Source organism: Pinus tabuliformis, chromosome J (genome assembly GCF_031772625.1).
Source record: "Pinus tabuliformis cultivar Carrire ecotype Pingquan chromosome J, CPIR1, whole genome shotgun sequence".
In the NCBI taxonomy this organism is placed as follows: domain Eukaryota; kingdom Viridiplantae; phylum Streptophyta; class Pinopsida; order Pinales; family Pinaceae; genus Pinus; species Pinus tabuliformis.
Genome location: NC_142295.1, coordinates 1,589,489,548 through 1,589,515,894, shown reverse-complemented (window position 1 = coordinate 1,589,515,894; position 26,347 = coordinate 1,589,489,548). Strand labels below are relative to the sequence as shown.

General features: G+C 38.1%; 1 long non-coding RNA gene across 1 annotated transcript in view; it reads left to right on the top strand.

The window, feature by feature from the left end:
• LOC149233555 (uncharacterized) overlaps positions 1-25,924 on the top strand; it is a 157,369-nt gene extending 131,445 nt beyond the window's left edge. Inside the window, exon 3 of the long non-coding RNA XR_016247615.1 lies at positions 25,682-25,924. This is a non-coding gene — a long non-coding RNA (uncharacterized LOC149233555). The remainder of the gene's footprint in view (positions 1-25,681) is intronic.
• The last annotated feature ends 423 nt before the right edge of the window (positions 25,925-26,347 follow it).

Below are 26,347 nucleotides of genomic sequence, written 5' to 3'. Positions count from 1 at the left end.
ATGTAAAGTGGGAAATATGATTGAGGAATCTTCTGTCAAAGATTCGATTGATAGTCCTACTATGGAAAGTTGAGAAGCAACATCTGTTGCTTGGAAGACCCCGGAGGTTTGTATTTGATTATATACTTGTGAAAGTATGTTATTGATTGGGGTTGTGTTTGTATAGATGAATCTATTGAAGGAAAGCATGCTGGTTACCAATCATTTTGATTGGAAGAGATTGGTTATTCTTGATTTGCTGGATCAAGGGGTGTTGAGGCTTTGCGAGTGAAGCATTGCCTGGGGAGGCATCTGGCTGACACTTTGTGTTGACGTTTGAGTCCCCAAAGTTGGAAAGGTGGTGTTGGTCATTGAGCTCTGACACACACTTGGATTTTTTGGGTTGGTGGTTAGCAAGTAACCCTGATGGTACCTAGAGGGGCTGAAAGCTTGAGTCCATCTTAGTCCCATCAGGATAGATTACCCTGGTCAAGGATCTAGTCCATGGCATTGCAGTGCCTAAATTGTTGAGTGAGTGGTTGGATAGGTTGCCCTAGTCAGGAATCTAGTCCATGGCATTGCGGCCCCTAAAAGTTCTTCATGGTTCATATAGTTTGAGATCTTCCATCGTATATGTACATTATGAATACCTCCCTAGTTAAGAGGGAGTGTTGGAAAAAGTAACTATGTTCGGTCTTCAATAATGTAATTGAGTCATTATGTAATGTACTTGTCAAAAGAATAAAGGAAAGAATTTTTATTATTTTTATTGTGACTTATTAAAGCATGGGTTTCATGCTTGGGTCACCATGTTTTAGGTCAAAGTCCCCATTGAGGACTTCTAGGATTTATTTTAGGTCTATAGAATTATTGTACATTTAAAGAGACCCTTCTTGAGCTTTTGAATCATGAAAATCGGTTAAGTATTGAGTCAAATATGAATTATGTAACCTCCACACCATGTCGGCCTAAGAGAAGATCAAGTCGGCCTAAGGACCCATTCTACCCCACAACTGTTGGAAAATACTAACGGGGGGGGGTGAATCAGTATTCCTTAGCAATTAGCACTTTTAAATCTTTTCAGAGCATTAGTTAATCTTCAATTATTATTAACGTTTATGCAATAATAACAGTAAATAAAAGAACCTAGGAGGCACAAAGATTTTAGGTGGAAAACCCTCTCCGGGTCAAAAACCACCAAACACTTTTCTAATAAATTCTTTAATCTTTAGCCCCAACTGAAATGAAAGCAACAACTTCCTAGAATTTTAGAAAAGCATTCTTCTCTAGCTCCCACTGGATGGACGCTCCAACTCCCGAGATTCTTCAGTAGTCAACTGAACAAATGCCCCAACACCCAATGAGCTACAACTCACCCTAGCACCACCCTACCACCCTGAAGTTTTCACAGGCTTGAACCTGTTGGTGACTTCATGCACCAGCCTAGCACCAGCCTACCGCCCTATAGAAGAATAAAAGAGGAATGGACTCCCATACCATGGAAAATGGTCCACTTTACAATGATATAGAGTGATGTAGAAGAAGACGACACACTAGACCATAACCCCAACTATGATACAACTACCTAATGTGTTGGGAATCATGATTGCCGTTAGACCAAAACCTGCAAGTGTTAGTCAACGATCGCATCCCCAGAGATAAGGATCCACGAGAGGCGGTTAGTCCATGTCACGAAACACATGGGGAGCGTTGGTTTATCAAATGCCCAACAATCTCCCCCCAACGCGAGCCGGGTGTGTATCGAACTCGTGACCTACGCTTTGATACCACTTGTTGGGAATCACAATTGTCGTTAGACCATAACTTGCAAGTGTTAGTCAACGATCGCATCGCCAAAGATAAGAATCCACTAGAGGCGATTAGTCCATGTCACGAAACACACGGGGAGTGTTGGTTTATCCAATGCCCGACACTTTATCCTCTTTGTCCATGTTTTTGAGTTTGAAGCTTTAGAAACCCTAGAGAAGGTAATAAGGAAGTGGGAGTTATGGTGAGTAGGGATAGGGGAAGGGGAGAGGAGTTTGTGTGATGTAGGAATGAGATATGTATGATGTGAGAGTGAGAAAGGGGGGTATTTTTTAGTAGGGACTATTTTGTAAGTAGGGGTTTAGGGATTTTGTTTGGGGACTAGGGTATAGGGGATAAGTGTATTTGACAGTAGGGAATAGGGAATAGGGATGATATTTAGGGATATGACAATAAGATATGGGAATGAACAGGAAAATGATAAGCAGGGAGGGTTTTTAGACAACCTAGGGTTTGAAAATTTTAATAGCGAACAAACTCAAAAATCTTGAAATGAGTGCTGGGAGGATAGCTTAGGGAGTATACTTACTTGTTTGAGGCTCTATGTAGCAAAAGGAGTGATTTGGATGCTTGTTAGGATAGTTTTGATGGTTGCCGACCCTATGCGCAGCGTCGTGTACAAGTGCGCAACGCCCTGTTGTATGCGCAGTGCTGTGCAAAAATACATAGGCGTGCGGGCTCTATGCGCAGCGTTTTGGTTGTATACTCAATGCCCCAGTTAAACGCACCCTCCAACTTGCAGGTTGATTTTTACTGCCTTCTCGGTGTCCAAATTGAGCCCATTGTTGACACCTAATCTTCATGATTGGGTGAATTTATGTAAATAATTAAATTAGGAATGTGAACAGTCATCGGGAGATGAACTGAACAATCACTCCCTATTGTATATAACAATGACCTACCTATGGAATAAGATACGAATCAGTTTTTGTTTTGTGGAGTTACTGCCTGGCCTGACATGGTATCAGAGCCAACTCTTTTTAGCCTTTGTGTCCCTTGTAACTCCCTGTCTGCTCTCCATATAGCTGAGCAGGTTCTTCATAAAATTAGCTGCCCCACTGCCTGACTGTTCATAAACGTTTCAAAAAAAAAGGGGCGTCATTGCACCTGCGCCTCCATTGCATGAATTGCATTCACCTGATTACTCTGTCCTGTCTGACTGTTCAGCTCTCTGACTGATTTATAAACGTTTCTGACATGGTAGCTGCGCCTGACATGGTATCATTGCATACTATGACTGTGCGGATCCCCAGCATCTCCCGCTCGCTGTAGGTTCTATCGAGCAGAACCAAGGACTCCCACCTCACTTTCACGCGGAAAACCCTTTCTGAGCTGGTTGGACCTGCCGGATTCTGGTGAGCTGGTGCGTCTGCCGGGAGTTGTGGACACTTCTCTGGCAAAGCGGAAGCGTGGTGTAGTTGTTGTGGTGCAGCGGAAGTGCTCTCTGGCGAACCGAGACCTCGTTCTATTCCAAAGTTTTGCAGCTGTTGTGGCGCAGCGGAAGCGCTCTCCATTAGCCTTTATTTATATAACTTAGTGTGGCTTTTTCGGAAATTTATGGAATAGAACCACGAATCCAGCTTTTCTGTGTATAGAGCGTGGAGCTTTATTTATCTCTGTTTATAGATTGTGTATAGAGCGCGAAGCTTTATTTATGTTTATAGATAAAAAGTAGCATGCGGTCTTAACGAAAGAGAGCTGGCTGGCAAGTCTTATAGAAAAACTCAGAGCACAAAGAAAGCTAAAGCTGAGAACGTAGCGTGGTAGAATTTCGACAATTTTTTTGTTATTTTGATTTCATCGGAATAATAAGAAAATAGGAGAGCTAAATTTACGAAGAGAAATTACAGTTAGTCTATGTCAGAGTTTTATAGACCGAATCACTTCTCCACATTGAATGAAAGGGACTTTTTGTTACAAAGCCTGTTATTCGTGGGAGTCTTAAGAAAATGATTAACATAGCATGGGTAAGATCTATATTTCGTTGATAGAAGCATCCACATTAGAGTTTTATTGCCGTTGCTCGAGGTCTGAATAATACAGTGATATTAAAAATTGTTTGAATGGGATGCGTTACTCCACGATTAAATTGAAGGTCGTGGCTGTGTGTTGAACGTTTTGGAGGATTGAACGCTGTTAAACGCTGCATATTGATATGAACTGTGCGTTTTGGCTCCGTGAACACTAATTTTGAGACACGGTGAATGCTACCTGAAGCGGAATTCTATTCACATTATATGAATAGCGTTTGGATGGTCTTAATGCACTTTGTATATAATGTTTGGTGAAGATCTTTAGCGCAGTGGAATTCTGATAGTATATGAATAGAGTTTGAATGGTGGTAAAATTTAAAACAGTGTATGCGTTGATTAATCTGCTGCCTTTTAAAAAAAATATCTGCTGCGTTGAAGAAGGATATTCGAAAGTTTTTTTTTGATGGTATATATATATGAGTGAGAAAGCCACTATTGAAGATTGAACGCTGTGCTTTCCCATCTGACAACAAAATTTTCTCTTGAGATAATATCATTATCGCTGGCATATACTCTGAAGTTTTTGTGGTATATACTTGAAGATTTTTGACATGTAAAAATGTGTACTCTAAACTCTGTTTAACACATGAAATTGTATTGAGCCCCTTATTTTTGGTACGCTGACTTCATGGTATTGGCGTCCATATTGGTATATAAGGAAGAGATTTGAAATCTTTTGAGATTGCCTTTTTGAGTACATTTTACTATATATCAGCAGAAGTATTTTTCTATCATCAGAAATAATTTTTGTTACAGTATGCATTCAAGAGAAAGAGGAAGAAATTTCAGAGGCAGGGGGGCAGACACCCTCAAGAAGAAAAGGCAGATTTACACTGTATTCGCTGCAAAAGAAATGGATCACATGATGCCTCTACATGCAAGCTACCATGGGACAAAATTGAGCAGAAAAGAAACCAACAGAAAGGTAAAACTGATGATACAGACAAAGGTAAAGCCCCTGAATCCGCTCACTATATTGAGGCACAATGTAACATTGGAGTAAATGAAGATTTGTTTAATGCTTCACTTGCTTCTTCGAAAAATGATTGGTTACTTGATTCAGGAGCAACCTGTCATATGACTCATAGAAAAGATCTTTTTGAAGATTTCACTGATAATGTTGATGGAGCAGTATACTTTGCAGATCAGTCAAAAATCAAGCCATCAGGGCTTGGCACAATCAGGCTTAAACTGCCTGGTCTTCCAGACTTTCTTTTGGATCATGTTCTATATCTCCCACAACTCAAGAGAAACTTGCTGTCCTTGGTCCACATCCGCCAGCAAGGTCACTCCATTCATATGTTTGATGGCAAGCTTGAGGTAAGAAAAGCTTCTGACCACTCACTTGTCATGAGGGGAATAGAAGAAGAAAGGCTTCTCAAACTGCAAGGAACCTCTGCTCATGCACAACATTTCTCATATATTTCTCATCATGAAGAAGGTACACTTCCATCAAGTTGATTATGGCATGCTAGATTTGGACATTTAAACTATGACAGTCTCCGCTTATTGAAGAAAAATGGTGTTGCTGGTTTGCCTACAATTCCTAGGAAACATAAGCAATGTGATGCTTGCATTCTAGGAAAGCATAGCAAACAGTGTTTTCATGATTCACATTCAAGAGCACATAGGAAGCTTGAACTCATTCATTCAGATTTATGTGGTCCAATGCCTGTTCCTTCTGCAAATGGAAATAAATATATCATGACATTTATTGATGATTACACCAGAATGTGTTGGGTTTATTTATTGAAGAACAAATCTGATGCTTTTCAAACATTCAAGAATTTTCATAAATGGATTGAAAATGATGCACAATCTCATATTGGGTCTATTCGAATTTCGCACTGATAATGGAAAAGAATATACATCAAATGAATTTGAAAACTATCTTCGCCAACATGGGATCAAACATCAAACAATTGTGCCTTATAATCCCCAACAGAATGGTGTAGTTGAAAGAATGAATAGAACAATCTTGAATATGGTACGATTCATGCTTTTCTTCAAAAATGTAAAGATAATGTTTTGCGCTGATGCTGTTCTATGTGCTGCATATATAAAGAATAGATGTCCATCTAATGCTATAAGAAACAAGACTCCTTATGAATTATGGTATGGGCATGTTCCTTCGGTAAAACATCTCAGGATCTTTGGTTCCACCTGTTATGCTTTGATACCAAAGGTACATAGAAACAAACTTGGTGCTAGAAGTCGTAAGTGTATCTTCCTGGGGTATTCAAACACCTCCAAAGCATACCGCCTCTATCATGAAGTAAATAAAAAGTTTGTTGTATCTAGAGATGTAATTTTTCTTGAATCATCCAAATCTGACAATGTTGTTGAGCGGCAACTGTTGAGATTTTCGGTTTTAATAAAATAGGCAAAAATCTCAGTAGGTGACAACAATAAGATTGAGTTGCTATATTAGCTCTATTTTGTTGGGAGAGAGTTAATGCAGCCTATATCTGTTGTAAGAGGATTTATGAGGCAGTTAGATTCTCTTGGCTATAAAACAGGTGTCCATACGGATTGGTGTGAGCGTGAGAGTTTGTGAGGAAATTGATTCTCTTGTAATCTCCTGTTTGATAATAAAGATTGCTGATGCCTATGTTTGGTGGACGTAGCCCAGAATGGTTGGGTGAACCACGTTAATCTTCTGTGTCTTTTGTGTATGCTTTTATGCTGTTGTTGTCTCTGGTTTTTTGCTGCGCACTGATTGCTCCAACAAGTGGTATCAGAGCAAGTTGGAGGAGCGTGCGGCGGAGGACTGACGGGCCCAAATCTGCCTGTGCGTTGGAACTGTTGCCTGTTCCCTGTGCCGAGGTTGAAGTGCAGTGAACCTGCGTGGACCTGCGGTGGGATTAAACACTGCATGAACGGACCTGCGTATGACAGCGCAAGACTGTAAATCAGCGCAGAGTTAACATTTTTCTTTTAAACAGCGCAGCGTTAACATTTTTCTTTTAAACAGCGCAGCGTTAACATTTTATTTTTTAAATTGCGCTGGTTTTGCTGAGATGATCTACACTCCACGTGACATCGTTTGCTGCGGTGGATTAACCTTTACTGCGGTGGCAGCGTGGTTTGAGCTGGCGTATTACGTTGGAATTTTGTTACGCGTGTTAGTGGATCGCTGCAGGTGGTTGTGCGCATACCATCGGTTCACAAAAACTGTTGAAACAACATGTAGAACTCCACGTGATATATGTTGGCTGCAGCTACGTATTGATTGCGTGATAAGTGATGGTCGCATACTTTTGTGCTGCGTTTTTTTATTTTTTGTTTTGGGATTGGCGCGAGATTTGGTAAGACAGTAGCGCCAATAAACAGAAAAGGTGCGGATAAGGCTGTCTTAAGTGCGCCAGTGCGCCAATTTCCAGATCAGCGCGGATCCGAAGGGGATAAACGCGCCATTTTTGTAACTCTAAACGATTTTGCTGCCGGCGCGGATTTGCTGGAGTGATGAGAGTGCCAATGCGCCAATTTTGTTGGTAAAATTTGCTACTCGGTTTTGTATTGTAATTTGCACAACAATTTTTTTTTTTTTAAAAGCAAAGGCAGTGTAATATAAGGCATAGGCGGCTTGTATATATATTAACTTCTTTTATTTAAAAGTTGGATTTGGAGATTGTTTGTTTTTAAACGAGATGGCGAAAACTCAGAGTGCCCGATTTGAAATTGAGAAGTTTAATGGCAAAAACAATTTCGAGATCTGGAAGGTAAAGATGCATGATTTGCTGGTACAACAAGGCGTGGCGAAGGCGTTGTTGGGTAGATCCAAACTGCCTTACCCCGTGACATATGATGAATGGAATGAATTGGATGGAAGAGCCTTAAGCGGTATTCGACTGTGTTTGGTTGATGATGTTTTATTTAACATAGTGTTAGAGAAGACTGCTGCTGGTTTGTGGACGAAGTTGGAGAAGCTGTATATGACAAAATCCTTGACAAATTGGATTCTCCTGAAGCGGCAGCTATACAGTTTGCGAATGAAGGAAGGTACTTCCATTACTGATCATTTGAATGTTTTTAATACTCTAATGGTGCAATTAGAAAGCATAGAAGTAAAATTTGAATCCGAGGATAAAGCCATAACTTTATTGTGCTCGTTGCCCGAGTCGTGGGATCATTTTGTTACTTCTATAAGTCTTAGTTCATCCGAAACCATTGAATTTGATGATGTCGTCGGAGCTTTGTTGTCCGAGGAGACCAGGAAGCGGTCGAATGCTGACACCTCTACATCAGAGGCAATGATGGCTAGAGGTCGTTCTAGAGAAAGACGCTCTGGTAAGCACAACGATTCGCGTTCAAAGTCAAAAGGAAAGAAGAGTAAAGTAAAGTGCTGGTTTTGTGGCAAATCGGGGCACTTGAAGAAGGATTGCTGGAAGCGACAACAAACTTCTAAAGAAGCTTCATCGACAGAAAAGAAGGAAGCAAACATGACCGATACAGGTTCGGCATCTGGTTTAGGTATGAGCGACGAAGTCTTATCAGTTAATTTGTCAAATCATGATCAACATTGGTTGTTAGATTCCGGTGCATCAAACCACATGTGTATTCATAGAGACTGGTTTAAGACATATAGATCAGTGAATGATGGTGTCGTGTACATGGGTAATGATGTCACATCTAATATTGTGGGAATAGGGAGTATACAGCTGCAAATGTTTGATGGGACAACCAAAATGTTAACTGACGTAAGACATGTACCAGATTTAAGAAAAAATCTAATTTCACTAGGAGCACTTGACACAAATGGATATAAAACTGTCATTCAAGGTGGAGTAATGAAAATTTACAAAGGTATTCTACTAGTAATGAAAGCTAACAAAGTAGGAAATCTGTTACAGTTAGAAGGAAGAACAGGGTCAGTTCATGTGTCTACGGTGTCTGAACATGACAGTAGTTCCATTCGCCTATGGCATCAAAGGTTGGGCCATATGAGCGAAAGAGGGTTAAAGATTTTGGCTGATCGCAAGTTACTTCCTAATCTAAGGTCTGGAAAGTTAGATTTCTGTAAACATTGTCTGTTTGGCAAACAAAGTAAGCAAAAGTTTAAAACAGGCAAACATACTAGTAAAGGAATACTTGATTATATCCATTCAGATGTTTGGGGTCCAACACCTACAACCTCGTATGGTGGCTCGTCATATTTTGTATCGTTTATTGATGACTTTTCTAGGAAAGTGTGGGTCTACATGTTGAAAAGGAAGTCTGATGTTTTTACAGTTTTCAAGAAGTTTAGAGCATTGGTAGAAAACATCACTGGTAGAACTATAAAATGTTTACGAACTGATAATGGTGGTGAGTTTACCTCCAAGGAATTTGACAACTATTGCAAGGATGCAGGGATCGAGAGACATAAGACTACTGCTTATACTCCTCAGCAAAATGGAGTTGCTGAACGCATGAACAGGACTCTTTTGGAGAGAGCAAGGAGTATGCTGAGTAACGCTAGTTTGCAGAAGGAGTTGTGGACAAAAGCGTGGCTACAGCTTGTTATGTGATAAATCGATCACCATCGACAACGATAGGCTGCAAGATTCCTCAAGAGGTATGGAAAGGTCACCCTTGTGATTATTCTAAACTCAGAGTGTTTGGTTGTGATGCATATGCTCTAGTGCCTAAACATCAGCGAACTAAATTAGATCCAAAATCAAAAAGGTATATCTTTGTTGGGTATGGTGATGGAATAAAGGGATTTAGATTGTGGGATCCTACTACCCGCAAAATCATCATCAACAGAGATGTAAGTTTGATGAATCCTCTCTTGTACAGTTAGATGTAGATAATAAATTGAAACAGGATGATGTATCTGATTTTCAGCACATTCAGTTTGACAACACTTCTAATGATAGTCATGATGACCATAGTTCAGATTCTAGTCATGAACAGGTTTCAGAATCAGATTATGAATAGGGTTCAGATGTAGGTCATGAACAGGTCTCAGATGGTGATCATGAAGAAGTTCCTATAGATGGTAGTCAGCGAATTGCGGAAGCACCAAAAACATCCTTAAGGAGGTCTACAAGAATCAAATGCCCTCCTAGAAGGTATGATGATTATGTTACTTCAGTTGCTTTGACCGCTAACGATGATGGACCTTTGTGTTATCAGGAAGCTGTAGAAGGTTCAAAGAGTGACAAATGGAAAGCAGCCATGAAGGAAGAAATGATGGCCTTAGGTAAGAATGGCACATGGGATCTGGTTGAACTTCCCAAAGGCAGAAAAACTGTGGGATGTAAATGGGTTTTCAAGGTGAAACGGGGTGTGAATGATACAGAGGACAGATACAAAGCAAGGCTGGTTGCAAAAGGATTTTCTCAGAAAGCAGGCATAGACTTTCATGAGATATTTTCACCAGTTGTTAAAATAGTTTCAATTAGAATTGTGTTAGCGTTAGTTGCTTTGGTTGATTTAGAATTACAACAACTAGATGTTAAGACTGCATTTTTACATGGAGATTTAGATGATGAAATTTATATGGAACAACCGGAAGGGTTTGTTCAGCATCGCAATAAGAAATTTGTCTGCAGGCTCAAGAAGTCATTGTATGGTCTGAAGTAGTCGCCTCGACAATGGTACAAGAAATTTGATTCTTTCATGTTGAGTCAACAATATATAAGAAGTGAATATGATCATTGTGTTTACTTTAAGAAGTTAAGTAATGGCATGTTCATTAACTTAGTGTTGTATGTTGACGATATGCTTTTAGCAAGCAAAAGCATTGAAGAAATCAACAGGTTAAAGACTCAGATGGCAAGGACATTTGATATGAAAGATCTAGGAGCAGCAAGACTGATTTTGGGCATCGAGATTTTCAGAGACAGGGGCAATGGTAAGCTGTCGCTATCACAACAGTAGTATATTGAGAAAATACTTTTGAGGTTTGGTATGAACAATGTGAAGCCTGTGTCAGTCCCTTTAGCTTCCCATTTTAAGCTTTCTTCTAGTTTATGTCCTAATACAGATGAAGAAAAGGAATATATGTCTCGAATTCCATATGCCAATGTAGTAGGATGTTTGATGTATGCGATGGTGTGTACTCGACCAGATATTTCACATGCAGTTGGGGTTGTCAGCAGGTATATGGCAAATCCGGGTAAAGAACACTGGTCAGCAGTGAAATGGGTGCTTCGGTATTTGAGAGGCACAAGTAGTTATTGTATCACTTACAATAAGAGTAGTGAATTTGTTTGCGGGTATGTTGATTCTGATTTTGCAGGTGATTTGGATAAGAGAAGGTCAACTTCAGGGTATGTCTTTACTCTTGCAGGTGGAGCTATTAGCTGGATGTCAAAGCTACAAAACATTGTTGCTTTATCCACTACTGAAGCAGAATACATTGCTGCTTCGCATGCTTGCAAAGAAGCGGTTTGGCTGAAAGGTTTGCTTGGTGAATTTGGTAGGTTACAGGACAACATCAAGTTACTTTGTGATAGTCAAAGTGCAATACATTTGGCTAAGAATCTGGCCTATCATAGTAAATCAAAGCATATTCCAATTAAGTACCATTTTGTAAGACAGGTTATCACTAAAAGGGGAGTCTCTCTTGAAAAGGTGCATACAAAGGAAAACTGTGCAGACATGTTCACAAAACCAGTTTTGTTAGAGAAGCTGTGTTGGTGTTTGGCTTCTCTTGGCTTGCAGAAAAAATAAGTAATAACGAAACAGGGCATTAGGCTAATTGTTGTCAAGGTGGAGATTGTTGAGATTTTTGGTTTTAATAAAATAGGCAAAAATCTCAGTAGGTGACAACAATAAGATTGAGTTGCTATATTAGCTCTATTTTGTTGGGAGAGAGTTAATGCAGCCTATATTTGTTGTAAGAGGATTTATGAGGCAGTTAGATTCTCTTGGCTATAAAACAGGTGTCCATACGGATTGGTGTGAGCGTGAGAGTTTGTGAGGAAATTGATTCTCTTGTAATCTCCTGTTTGATAATAAAGATTGCCGATGCCTATGTTTGGTGGACGTAGCCCAGAATGGTTGGGTGAACCACGTTAATCTTCTGTGTCTTTTGTGTATGCTTTTATGCTGTTGTTGTCTTTGGTTTTTTGCTGCGCACTGATTGCTCCTACAGCAACTTGATCGCTTGGATAGATTCGCAAAAACAAAATCATTTCAAGAATTTGATAATCAGATTCCACATCTTGAAGGGGGGATTCCTATACTAGATCAACATGTGGAATCTTCTTCTGAAGAACACTCTCCCCCGGATGAAACTCCAACAACGGATGATGCTTTAAGTGATGTAATTGATAGAATTGGGAGACTCAATCTTGATTCAGTCCCAACTCAATCAACAAAGCAGCTTGGACCATCTCAGAAAGGTCCCCCAAAGTAGCTGTCAAAGACACTTGAAAGTGTTCATCCTGATGAAATTGGAAAAACAAGAACCAGAAATTCAAACCGACAAAATGGAGGTGATGTAGATGACTCTAATTCACCTGTTGATATGGATGTTTCTTATGATTGTGAATTGAACTTGTCTACAGATTTTGAACCAACTTCCTTCAAAGAAGCTGCTTCTCATGATAAATTGAAAGAAGCGATGCAAAAGGAGTATTATGCCCTCATAAAGAACGGCACTTGGAAGCTGGTTGATCCTCCATTTGGAACCAAACCAATTGGCTTCAAGTGGGTCTACAAGAACAAGTACAAAGTTGACGGCTCACTTGACAAGCACAAAGCTAGGCTTGTGGCAAAAGGTTTTGCACAGAAGGAAGGGGTCAATTATGAGGAAACTTTTGCCCCCACAGCAAAATGGGCCACCATCCGGACACTCTTTGCACTAACAGCTCAGAACGGTTGGAAAGTCCATCAAATGGATGTAAAAACTGCCTTCTTGAGTGGAGATCTAAAAGAGAATGTTTTTGTGTCCCAACCTGAAGGATTTGCTGTGAAAGGACATGAACAAAAAGTATGCAAACTTGTGAAGTCCTTGTATGGCCTCAAACAAGCACCGCGAGCCTGGTATGAAAAACTAACTGAGCATCTTCTGAAACTCAACTTCAATCATTTTGATCTTGATGATGAAACTTTATTTGTCAAGAAAGTTGGCAAAACAGTTGTATATCTTGTGGTATATGTAGATGATCTTTTAATGACAGGGAACAATGAAAGCTACATTGCATCCATAAAGAAGGAATTGGGGAAAAGTTTTGAAATGATTGATTTGGGCTATGTTCATTACTATCTTGGCATTGAAGTAACCCAACATCCAAAATCCATATTTCTTTCTCAAAAGAAATACATTGGAGATTTGTTAAACAGATTTGGCATGACATAGTGCAATCCTCTTTCTACTCCAATGGAACAAAACTTAAAGCTCACATCTATTGAAGGAAAGGAATTTGAGGATGCAACAAAGTATAGACAACTTGTAGGAAGTCTCATCTACCTCACTACTACCAGACTAGACATTTCATTTGCTGTTGGAATCCTCTCCAGGTTTATGCAAAAGCCTTGTGAGGGACATTGGTCTGCTGCAAAAAGAGTTCTAAGGTACTTGAAGGGAACTCAAGACCTTGGAATCAAGTATACACAGGTGGACGACTTCAGCTTGATTGGATACTCTGATTCAGACTTCGATGGAGACAGAGAAACTGGGGTATCTACTTCAGGATATGCTGAGTCTTGGATTAGGAGCTGTCTCTTGGAGATCACGCAAACAATCAGTTCCAGCAGATTCCACAATAGAAGCAGAATACGTGGCAGCAGCTGAAGCAACGAAAGAAATTGTGTGGCTCAGGAAAATTCTTGAAGATTTGCAGGTAAAACAAGTACAATCAACTCCACTCATGATTGACAACACCTCTGCAATAAAGTTGGCCAAGAACCCAAAGTTCCATGATCGAACGAAGCATATCAATACTAAATATCATCTGATTCGACATCATGTTGAGGCCAAAACAATCCATCTCCGTCATTGTTCCACAAATGAGCAAATTGCAAACATCTTCACCAAAGCACTTGGAAGGGAAAAGCTTGAACGATTCAGAATGATGCTTGGACTCACCAACATCCCTTCAGATTAAGGGGGGGAATGTTGACACCTAATCTTCATGATTGGGTGAATTTTATGTAAATAATTAAATTAGGAATGTGAACAGTCATCGGGAGATGAACTGAACAGTCACTCCCTATTGTATATAACAATGACCTACCTATGGAATAAGATACGAATCAGTGTTTGTTTTGTGGAGTTACTGCCTGGCCTGACACCCATGATAACTAGTTGGAAAGGTCTCTCTCTTGGCTACACAATGGACCTATCAAGAACTAAAAATGATCAATTATAGCCCCTGAAAAGTCAATTCTCCCAAGACTGGTCAAAAAGTGCAGAATGAGGGTGCAAAAATGAAGTGTTCTCTTGCAGGAAACTTTTGGAGGTCTTCCTCAACTCCAAATTGAGATCATGATAGCTCATTGGAAAGATATTTCTCTCTAGTTATCAGTTGACTCATCAAGCAAGTCATTTGGACAATCCAACTAGAAGAAAAATTGATTTTCCCAAAGTCACTGTAGAAGTGCAACAACTCTCTTGTAGCAACTGTATTTTTGACATTTCTCTAAAACCATGACACTTGTGTAAAAAGTGAAGGAGGGTTTTCATCCTTGGCCTATTATGGACAAAAACCTCTCTCACTTTTGCCAAATTCATCCCTGTTTGGTCTAAAACATAGTTTGAAGAAAAACCGACCCTATGTGTGGCAAATGATTTGTCCCTTGGAATGACTTATTGAAAAATGATGGAGACATGATGTGTATGAGTTGGAATGGCCTCATACTTGCTGAAATGACCTCCCTTATGCCTCATATACTCAGATGTCTCTGATTCCATAGCCAACCCTAGCTCAATGGGTGAGGAAATTAGGGTTTAGTGCTTGTGGAAAATGATGATTTGGACACCCTTGGGAAAAGACAACTCCCTTTGGCATGCACTTAACCCTTTGAAACTTTACCCTTTCACTTGACTATTTCCTTTGACAAATTGATCTTTTGATGGTCTGGCATCTTTGGAACACTGAGTTAACAACTTGGGATGGTGAAATTATTACATTTGAAAGACATAAAATTACATAATGAAATAAGAATTTCTCTTTACAAATCATCTTCACATGGTGAAGGGATGTTATTTGATCACCCTTTACTTGCTGGTCTTATGCAATGGAATGAAACCTTGGCAATCGTAATGACCTAATGAAACCTTGAAAAACCCTAAAAGACCTAATGAGACCTTGAAGGACTGAATTTCAAGATGACATAATGACCTCATGACTGATACAAATGGCATGATAAAAATAAATTTATGGATGATGTACAGTCAACAAGATATGAAACTATGCCAGCAAGTAATCACATTTAGGGAAGATTTTGGACTAGGACTACCATCAGTGACTAATATTTTTGCATGAGCTAGTGAAATGATAAAATATTTCTGTGTGGGACACCTAAAATGAATATGAAAAGAGCAATTTTGATCACTGATGGTAGTATGCAAATACTGACTCTAACAACAGGTGTTCTATCACATGACTTCTTAGATTCATCAATGGGAAGATCGACAAGAAATAGTATTAGGTTGAGATTTTCTCCGCTATGCAATTTTGGGTTGAGATTGAGCTCTCTGATGTGATTCCAGGGTTGCGATGTGGTCCCTTTTGTTTATCGATATCATGTTATTTGATATGGTTTCATAGTAGTAGCTCTCCCATGATATTCTGGGTCGATATGTGCTCCTCGATGTGGTTCCAGGTTGAGTCATGCTCCCTGATGGTATGCTCTCTAATGATGATATAGATCACATATTTAGATCCCCACTGATACTCCTGGGTAGTAGCTCGGTGACAGAGATTTCGAGTAGTACCCCGATGGACAAAGGGTGGTAGGCTGAGCTTCCCTTCAATGTCAAAATTATTCTTTTTTCAGATTCGAAAATGTTCAACACATGAGCAGGGACAATCAAGAGATAAACATGAATAACCAAGAGATGAAATCATTTGACGTTCTCCATTTTGTTAGTGTAATTAAGAGCAATAACCATGTGTAGTGGAATTGCTTCTTGTCTTCTTGCGCTTCGCGATAATCCTCCAAAAACTCCTAACATAAATACTTTTTCTAGTTAAACAGGACCCCCTTGCTGCACTACGCAGCCAAAGATACAACTGGGGCCGACACTTCGTTCGCTCGACACTTCTTCATTATCTTACCAACAAGAATGTGCTCGAAAAAATGCACAACTTCATCATTAATGAAGCTAATGGTATATCCCTGGGATTTCTTAGCTAAGCCGAAGTCGTTCTTCATCTGATCAACCAACTTTTTCTCCCGAGACTTCCTGACAAATGCGTCGGCAGGGTTCGCTCTTTGGTAAGTGTTATCACAAAAAATTGATCATCTAGCCATTATTTACTAGATGGATCGAAGTACACCATGTGAAGCCAATTTTACCATAGTCAAATTGCTTTCATTGTGAGAAATTACTTAATAAACCACATTTGTTAAGCAATTTATAATTCAAATCATGAAGAATAATTAAATAAATCACCATTTGTTTAATTATCTTTTAGAAATAATTAATTAAACCATTTTTTAACTAATATTCCTTGTCACATTTGACCCAATTATGAGAAATAAATATATATATATCATTAATTATCTTATTTTTCTCTAGGAATAATTAATTACTGACTAATTAGATATTATTCCTTGTCAAGTTTGACCAAATGCCTTAGTAATAATTAAATAAATCAATATATATATATATATATATATTTTTTTTTTTTTTATTATCCCTTAATCATATTTCTTGAGATGATAAATAAATCATTTATTTATTTATTATTTCTAAATAAAAGTTTAAATACTTTTTCCCTCTAACCAAATATAATAAAATATTCCAAATGGTTATTCTAGAATGGGGTTAATAATATTTTATTATTACTCATTATTCGAGGATAACTTAATATTTTGTTATAAATAGAAGGGTTTTCCATTCATTATTCACTTTTTATTATTTTCATTGTTGTAACTCTAACTATTATCACTGTCGCACACCATTTTTCTTTTCCATCTGAATTCTCATTAAGCTCAAACATTTTATTTGCTGGGTTTTACACATTATAAAGGAGAGAGACTCTACAAAAGTTGAAGACATTTGACGATAGCCAAGAACCCATCCCATAGAGAAGGACTGGTAACATTATGTGTTCCCTTCACGGGTGTTGTTTAATAAAATATATTCTTTATATATCTGGTTTCCATTGGATTATTAGAGTTACTTGCGCTTATTTTACTATTCCATTTTGTTGTTTAACTATGATTGTAGCATAGATCAGGGCTTTGGCAGGATTTGTTTCTATCATTTGCTGCAGATCGACAATGTTTAGCAGCCATTTTGATTGTTAAGGTTGTTTGTCATCCACAGCCTAAAGTGGTTTCTTTTCGTACACATTCGAGAAGAAAACACAATAACAAATTGGCTCAAATGAGTTTTAATTTTAGCTTTTGAAGCTTCGCAAAAAAAAGTTATAGCGAAAATGCCACGATGATCTGTTTGAAGCAGCGAAATCTTAGAATCCAAGGCTCTAAACTTGCTTCAAAACATACCTTCAAACTTGATCATAATTTTGTGCCCTAACCAAACCTCAACGAATCCTTAAACTCCCTGCAACAGATCCTATGGTAGAAACTCATGACGGCCGAAAAATTACAGAGGTCTTCTCACAAGATAGTTTGTTTAAAAGTATTTGTTAGAGGAGAATATGAGGGTCACTATTTATAGAAATGTCTTATGTTGAGAGGGTCCTCAACAAGTGAATGTGGGAGGGATTTTAGGAGCATAAAACATTATTAATTATTGACTATTCAATGACCAAAACTAATGATGAGTGCCATGCCACAACCCCATGGGGTTTTTTTCCCACTAACTGGAGTTACTAACTTCAAACACAAATAACTCTCAAACCGTGAAGAACTACGTGGTGTGCCATATATCAACGGAAACATCTCGATGAGTAGAGTCCATATAGAATATCCTAGACTCAGAATAGGATGACTTGTCAAGTCAAAATGCCCATGTAAGATTGGGGTAGCCCCTAGTGCTGCTTGGGTTGACATCAATGACAACCACTGATCAACAATCTCCCCCTTTGGCATTGATGGCAACACAAGTACTCCCCCTGCGATCATGACACCTCTTCCTCCTGCCTTCTCTCCCCCTTTGTCATCAATGGAAAAGGGTAACTCCCCTTGACAAATTGTCATCCTATCTAATGAGAACTTGGGAGAATCCCAAGCTTTTGGCGAAGATACTCAAATGCTTCACGAGATAATGGTTTGGTAAATATGTCAGCAATTTGTTCCTTTGTACCAACATATTCAAGCTTGATATTCTTTTCAGTAACCTACTCTCTAACGAAATGATATTTGATCCGAAAGTGCTTTGTTTTGGAACGCGTCACAGGATTCTTGGAGATATTGATAGCATTGATATTATCACAGAAGATACGAATAGGCTCATCAAACTTGACTTGAAGATCTTACAAATTTTTCTTCATCTAGAGAACTTGAGTACAACAAGTTGTTGCCGCGATATATTCTGCTTCCACTATGGATAACGAGATTGAAGACTGCTTTTTACTTAACCATAAAATAAGGCAACCACCTAGATAGAATGTTGCTCCACTGGTACTCTTTCGATCATCACCACTTCCTGCCCAATCTACATTTGTATAAGCTTGGATAACTATATCATTTTCTTTGGGATACCATAGACCATATTTTGCGGCGCCCTTAAGATATCGAAGAATTCTTTTGACAACGATAATATGAGATTCTTTTGGTGCTGCTTGAAATCTTGCTACTTGTCCAACTACCTACATTACATTTGGCCGAGAAGCTATCACATATAGAAGAATGCCAATCATAGATCTATACAACCTATGGTCCACATCCTTTGACGAATCTTCTAAACTTAACTTGCAACCTATTACCATTGGGGTAAGGACAGTCTTGCAATCTTCCATCTTGAATTTCTTGAGCATTTCCTTGATGTACTTGGTTTGATATATAAATATTCCTTTATGCTATTGATATATCTGAAGCCCTAAAAAGTATGTCGGCTCGCCAAGTAGAGACATTTTAAACTCACTTTGCATCTTTGTGGCAAAGTTTTTACTTAATTTTTCATCATTTCTTCCAAAGATTATATCATCCACATATACCTCGATAATTGTTAGGTTATCTTGATCCACTTTCACATAGATATTGTTATCGACACTTACTTTCTTGAATCCTTGTTGATGTAGATATCCATCAAGATGATCATACTAAGCTCTAGGAGCTTGTTTGATACCATATAGTGCCTTCTTTAATTTGCAGACGTAGTCTTCCTTGTCAGAGAGTAGAAAACCTTCGGGTTGTTCAATGTAAATTTCTTCTTCCAATTCACCATTTAGAAAGGTTGACTTAACATCCATTTGGTACACCTTGATTTATCTCGAGCATGCATAAGCGAGAAACATCCCGATAGCTTCCATTCTGGCAACGTGAGCAAATGTTTCTTCAAAATCAATTCCTTCTACTCGTGCATATCCTTTGTAGACTAATCTTGCATTATTCCTGGTAACCTGTCCATCCTCATTCAATTTGTTTCTCAAGACCCATTTAGTTCCAATAACATTTTTATCCTTTGGTCATGAAACCAATTCCCAAGTATCTTTCTTCTCAATTTGATCCAGTTCTTCATTCATAGTTGCTACCCAGTAACATCTTGACTAGCTTCCTCAAAATTGCCAGGCTCAAAAGTTGCTAAAAGAGCAAGGTGGGCTTGCTGTGATGAACAAAGCTGTCGACTTCTTCTGGTTCTAATTACTTCATTTATGTTGTCGATGATTTGATTTGATAGATGATTCTTTTGACAACATTCTTTTAATATTTTTAGAGAAGTTTCTTGTACATCCTACTGATCATTTCTTATTTCCTCTTGGTTGACTGTTGCTTCCTTATTTGATTGGTCTTGTTTTGGAGCTTCTTCTTCATCCTTCACAGATTCTGCCTCAAGCCCATCAGAGACGATCTCATTGTTATCCTTTAGAACACGGTCTTCGTCAACAGTAACATTTATGCTTTCAAATATTTGCTTTCTCCTCAGATTGTAGAATCCATAAGTCTTTATTTTACGTGAATAACCAACGAAAATGCCTCTGTCAACACGGGAATCGAACTTGCGTAATTTGTGGTCTCCTCTTTTGATGCAATATTTACTTCCAAATATTTTGAAATATTTGATGTTAGCCGATCTTCCCTTCCATAGTTCGTATGAAGTCATGTTTCAATTGTTCCTGAGCAGACCTCTGTTTATAATGAATACGACTGTATCGATTGCTTGAACCCATAATTTATCATCCAATTTTGAGTCATTTAACATTGTTCTAGCCATTTCCTGTACGTTTCTGTTTTTTCTTTCAGCAACTCCATTCTGTTGTGGTGTTCTGGCTGTTGAGAATTGCCTTTTTATTCCATTTTCGTCACAGTATTTCTGAAATGATTTGGATGTGAATTCTCTACCATTATCTGATCTGAGACATTTGATCTTCAAATTGGTTTCATTTTTGACCAATTCCTTGTAGATTTTGAAACATTCGAATGCCTCAGATTTTTTATTTCAGAAACTGACAGCTGCCATTCTGGTGTAACCATCTATCATTAGCATAAAGTATAATTCACCGTCTAAACCTTTTGTTCTCATAGGACCACATAGATCAATATGTATTAATTCCAATGGACGCGACACACACTGTTCCTTTGTCTTGAACTCAAGTTTTGTCTATTTTCTGTGCCGACAAGATTCACATATCATATTCGCAAGTTTTGAAATTTTCAACATTTCTTTTACTGCTTCCTTTTTGTTGATCCTAACCAAATTGTCGAAATATATATGTCCCATTCGTTTGTTCCATAACCAACTTTCATCTTCTTTATCCAAAAAGCACCCTTTAGGTGTTTGATCCAAAATGTATATGTCGTTTGGAGCTTTGCTTGATGTAGCCACAAATTTTCCAAATTTGCCTTTCCTCATTTCACATTTCTTAGAGTTGAATAACATCGTGTGTCCTTAATCACACATCTATCCAACACTGCGCAGATTGTGATTCATATTTTCAACCATCAACACATCCTTCACTAATGCACCCTTGCTTCCAAGTGTGACCGTACCTACTCCTATGCTGTTTGAAGACCCATCATTTCCAAAAGACACCATTCCATCCTTCTTTTCCTTCAAGGATATGAAATTATTTTTATCTCCAGTCATATGCATTGAGAAACCATTGTCAACATACCAAACGTTTATGTTTCTTTGAGCCTTGAGAGTGATAAACACATTTTTTAGTCTTCTTTTTCCATACTTATTCATTGTTGATTTTGTGAGAATTCCTTTGAAGAGATTCAAAGTCTACAATCTTTAGCAAGATATCCAAAATTGTTACATTTGTAACATTCAACATCATCTCTCAAATGATCAAATCTGTTGATATTCTGTTGAGTTATGGAATATCCATTTCTGAAAGATCTTCTGGAACTATATTCATTCCAAACATACATGCAACATTCTACAACTTTGTGTCCAAACCTTCCACATGAATAACAATGACCATAAAATATAGTTTGATACCTGGGAGGAAATATTCTTCGAGGAATTATTTTCCATGGTTCTTCTTATGAGCCTTGATCTCTTGATTTCGCTGAGAGATCTACTTGTTTGGTAGATTTTGCATATCCATCTTCTTTTGTTGTCATAGAAGGACTTGACTCTTTTTCAGATTTTTCTTTGTAACCAAGACCGCTCTTGTCACTGCATGCTCGCTGATTGTTGATGAGTTCTTCCAATGGCTTTGAGCTCTTGGCGTACTTCTAAAGAGCTTTTCCATTTTTTACTTCCTTTCATACAGAGACTATTTCAGCTTCTAATGCCTCTTTTTCCTTGTTGCTTTCCTTTAATTATTTCCCGAGTGATTCTTCAATTTGTTTGTATTCTTCAACCTTGATTTTAAGATTAGGACCTATTCCCTTTCTATATTTAATTTGTCTTCAAGAGTGTTGATGTGCTTCTTTTTGGCCTTGAGCTTTTTTATAACCGTGATCACTTCGTTTTGAAATTCAACCTCAGTCATCTCTTCTTCTCCTTCTTCGTCATATGCCTCTTGCTTATTGTGCTTGGCCATAAACAATACTCTTTCATTGATTTCTTCTTTGTTATCACTGTCTTCATCAGATGAGGAGCTATCTTCTTTGGAGAAGAAACTCTTCTTAAACCATTTCTTCTTGCCTTGCTTGTTGTACTTCCTAGGACCTTTCTTTCCCTTCGTAACAACCTCATTTTTGTGAGGACACTTGGCTGCAAAATGCCCAACCTCACCACAATCAAAACATATTAATGGAATTTTACCTTTGAATTTTCCCGTACCTGTTCTCATTTTCCGCGTGAAGTAGGAAAATTCTTTATCTGAAAATTCTTCTTAATATTATTCTTTTTCTTCATCCTTACAACTGCAAGGTTTTTCTTTCGGAGTATCCTTATCCTTACTAGGCTTCTTGGATGCGGAAAATGTTGTTTCTAAGTGAGATGTGCCATCCTCTTCTTTAATCCTCATTTCATATGCCGTAATAATTCCATTCAATTCATCTATGCTGAGATTGGTAAGATTCAATCTATCTTCCAAGACAAATACCTTTGGGTTGAATATTGTTGGCAAGGTTTTGAGGATCTTTCGAACAACAATTTGTGTTGACAAGTTCTCCCAAACCTTCCAATGTATTTGTTGTTTCATCAGCACGCTGAAAGTATGCAACAATATATTCATCTTCCTTCATTCTGAGTTGCTCAAATTTTGCCCTGAAAATTTGAAGCTTTGTTTATTTAACCTGTGAGTCACCTGCATATATATTCTCAAGCTTGCCCCATACCTCTTTAGTAGTTTTGCAACTCAATACCTTAAGATAGACAGATTCGATAAGCCCACTGATAATAAGATCTTTAGCCTTTGCATCATATACCATATTTTTCTTACCTTGTTCATACGGGGTTGATGTGAAGCCTTTTTCAACGATTTCCCATACTTCGTATCCTTGTGCCAACAAATGAACCTGCATTCTTCCACTCCAAAGTGCATAGTTATTTCCATTGAAGAAAGGAAATATATTCCTGGTGTATTCCATGATCTCCTTCCAGTGGTTAGACTATTATTGAATGAACCAAGCTCTGATACCAATTGTTAGAAACATTGGGGGGGGTGAATTAGTATTCCTTAGCAATTAACACTTTTAAATCTTTTCAGAGCATTAATTGATCTTTAATTATTAGTAATGTTTATCCAATAACAACAGTAAACAAAACAACACAATTTTGACCCAAAAAACCCCCTCTGGCTCAAAAACACCGAACACTTTTCTAATAAATTCTTTAATCTTTAGCCCCAACTGAAATGAAAGTTACAAGTTCCTAGAATTCTAGAAAATCATTCTTCTCCATCTTCCAGTAGAAGGATGCCCCAACGTCTTGGTTTCTTCAGTAGTCAACTGAATGGATGCCCCAACATCCTAGACCAACCTACCAACCTGAAGTGTTCACAGGCTCCAAACTATAGGCGACTTCATGGCCCTGCTTAACACCTCCCTGCCACCCTATAATGGATGCCCCAACATCCTAGACCAACTTACCAACCTGAAGTGTTCATAGGCTCCAAACTATAGGCAACTTCATGCCCCTGCCTAGCACCTCCCTGCCACCCTATAATGATCAGATGTGAGACAAGAGTGTGGACTCCTATACCAGGGACAATGATCCACGATACAATATGATTTACAATGATTGTCTTGTACTTGACCGAACACCCAATCACATTATGACCTGAAACCCAAGCATGAAATCATCCCAACAATGACTGCTATACCTCCCAACAATGCCTCTTCAACTCTAGGTAGATTGACTCTTTTACAAAAATGACTTTTTCAATGATGACTCTTTTGTAAATTTACAATGATGACTCTTTTACAACATTGGCTTTTTGACAAGACCTGACACTTGACTTGACATTTCTTCTTGGATCACTTGCCGCTTTTGAGGTACTATTTTCCTTGCTTCAAGTAATGGTACTTTGCCATTGCATGTCCTTCTAGTATGTGTCTGAGTTGTTCTAAAGTGTCATCCTTCTTGCACATGCATTAGCAAGCAAGACCCAAACAAATAAAAAACAATATACTTACACTGTCCTGAAAAAACATATGTCAAAGATGGTACTCAAACTTCAAATGCAAACACTAATCATACACACCTTTCTGTAGCAGAATTACCCTTCACTGTTGATGTGTGGTCCTTACTGCAGTGATCCTTGAATGCATACAGTTTCTTGCCATCTAGGAGCTCGATATTAAATTTGTTGTATCTATGTAATTTCGGATCTCCAAGGTCTAAAATTTTGTCCTGTGGTAGCCCTATAAGTCCTGATCGAGATTGGATTCTTCAAGAAAGAATTATGCCCAATGTCTCATGATGACCTGATTATAGACTAGTTCAGTAGAGCGAACTTATACGAAGTGCCATGTGTCACTGTTTCAACCTTCAACCCTGAAATTGATATCCAACAAACTATAGTCCGTCTTATTTCTGTCACTATTTACGAAATTTGAATCCAATGGTCAGAGAGAAAGTTATGATGATTTTCCCGAGGTCATCTGTTTGACATGGAATTCATGAGCTTGCAAAAACCCTAACTTCTGTAAATCATATCTCCGAAAATATAGCAAACCAAGATCGGAAATTCAGTCACGAGGTTCATCAAGATTTTGCCTCAAATGGGTTTTAATTACAGCTTCTGAAGCTTCGCAAAAGAAAATTATAATGAAAATTCCACAATGACCTGTTTGAAGTAGTAAAATCCTAGAATCCTAGGCTCTAAACTTGCTTCAAAATAGATCTTCAAACTTGATCATAATTTTGTGTCCTAACCAGACCTCAAGGAAATCTTAAAATCCCCACAATATATCTTGTGTTATAATCTCATGAGGGCCGAAAATTACAGAGGTCTTCTTACAAGATAGTTCGTTGAAAATTACTTGCTAGAGGACGATATGAGGGTCACTATTTATATAAATGTCTTGAGTTGAGAGGGTCCTCAAAAAGTGAACGTTGGAGGGATTTTAGGTGCATAAAACATTATTAATTATTGACTATTCAATCACCATAACCAATGATGAGTGCCATGCCACAACCCCATGGGGTTTTAGCCCACTAACTTGAGTTACTAACTTCAAACATGAATAACTCTCAAACCGTGAAGAACTACGTGGCGTGCCATAGATCAATAGAAACATCTTGACAAGTAGAGTCCATCTAGAAGATCCTAGACTCGAAAACAGGATGAGTTATCAAGTCAAAATTCCCATGCAAGATTGGGGTAGCCCCTGGTGCTGCTTGGATTGACATCAATGACAGCCACTAATCAACAAATTTTTTATTTCAAGACTTTGTTGCTCATTTTGTACCTGAAGTTTAGATTGCACTTTATTCTTTTTTTCTTCTTTCTCTTCCATCGAATTAATACTTGATCCTTATGCTATGGCAATTGTTGTTCAAGTTCTTGAATTTTATCATCCTTTTGTTTAATAAGTCCTTCAATTTGTCAGCAAAATCCATATTTTCATTTGCATATGTGCTAATATGTGCAGCTAAGACTCCAATAGCTTTCTCTGACGTAAGCTGAGATCCATCCCAGACATTTTGTAAAGAAAATTCACACGTTGAACTTAAATCACTTGTCCTTTTCCTTTTTCAGGTTTTCTTCACAATATCCTTTTTATCTGGACTGTAAAATATATCCATGGATGGAATATACACCATATGGACAAGGGGAAGAGAGCATGCTAATACTTCAGACTGAGACTCACCAGGTCTGGAGCTAATTGGAGTCCTGATTAAAGTGTGAGTAAGAGCTAGAGTTGTCTCATTGTTATCAAAGGCTACTTGATCAACTGATCTTAAACACTGTTCTTCAATCTACTTATCGTTATTTTGGATATGAATTTATGTGCCTAGAGTGACTTCAAAATTTTATTTATGAACTTTTTGAATAACAGTGGAAGTAGTATTTGAAACAAGAATGGAAAAATGAATAATTGTTGTAACATGAATATTGTCAGGACCTGTATCAAGAACTATATCCTATGTCACAAGGTTCGTCGAACTTTAACCTTGAGGTTCGAATTTTGGCGAACCTTAAAAAAAATTTGAGGTTCGGCGAACCTCATCGAACCTCATAGCCATTGACCAAGTCCATAGATCAAAACTCATAACTTCATGTCACAACTCAAGCTTGTAATTTATCCTTGCAGTTTCCATGTCCGTGATAGCATTTTTTATGTTTACTGATGTTGATTTCTTACTATTTTATCCTATAATTCATTATATATATATATAGACGAACCTAATGGCGAACCTCATC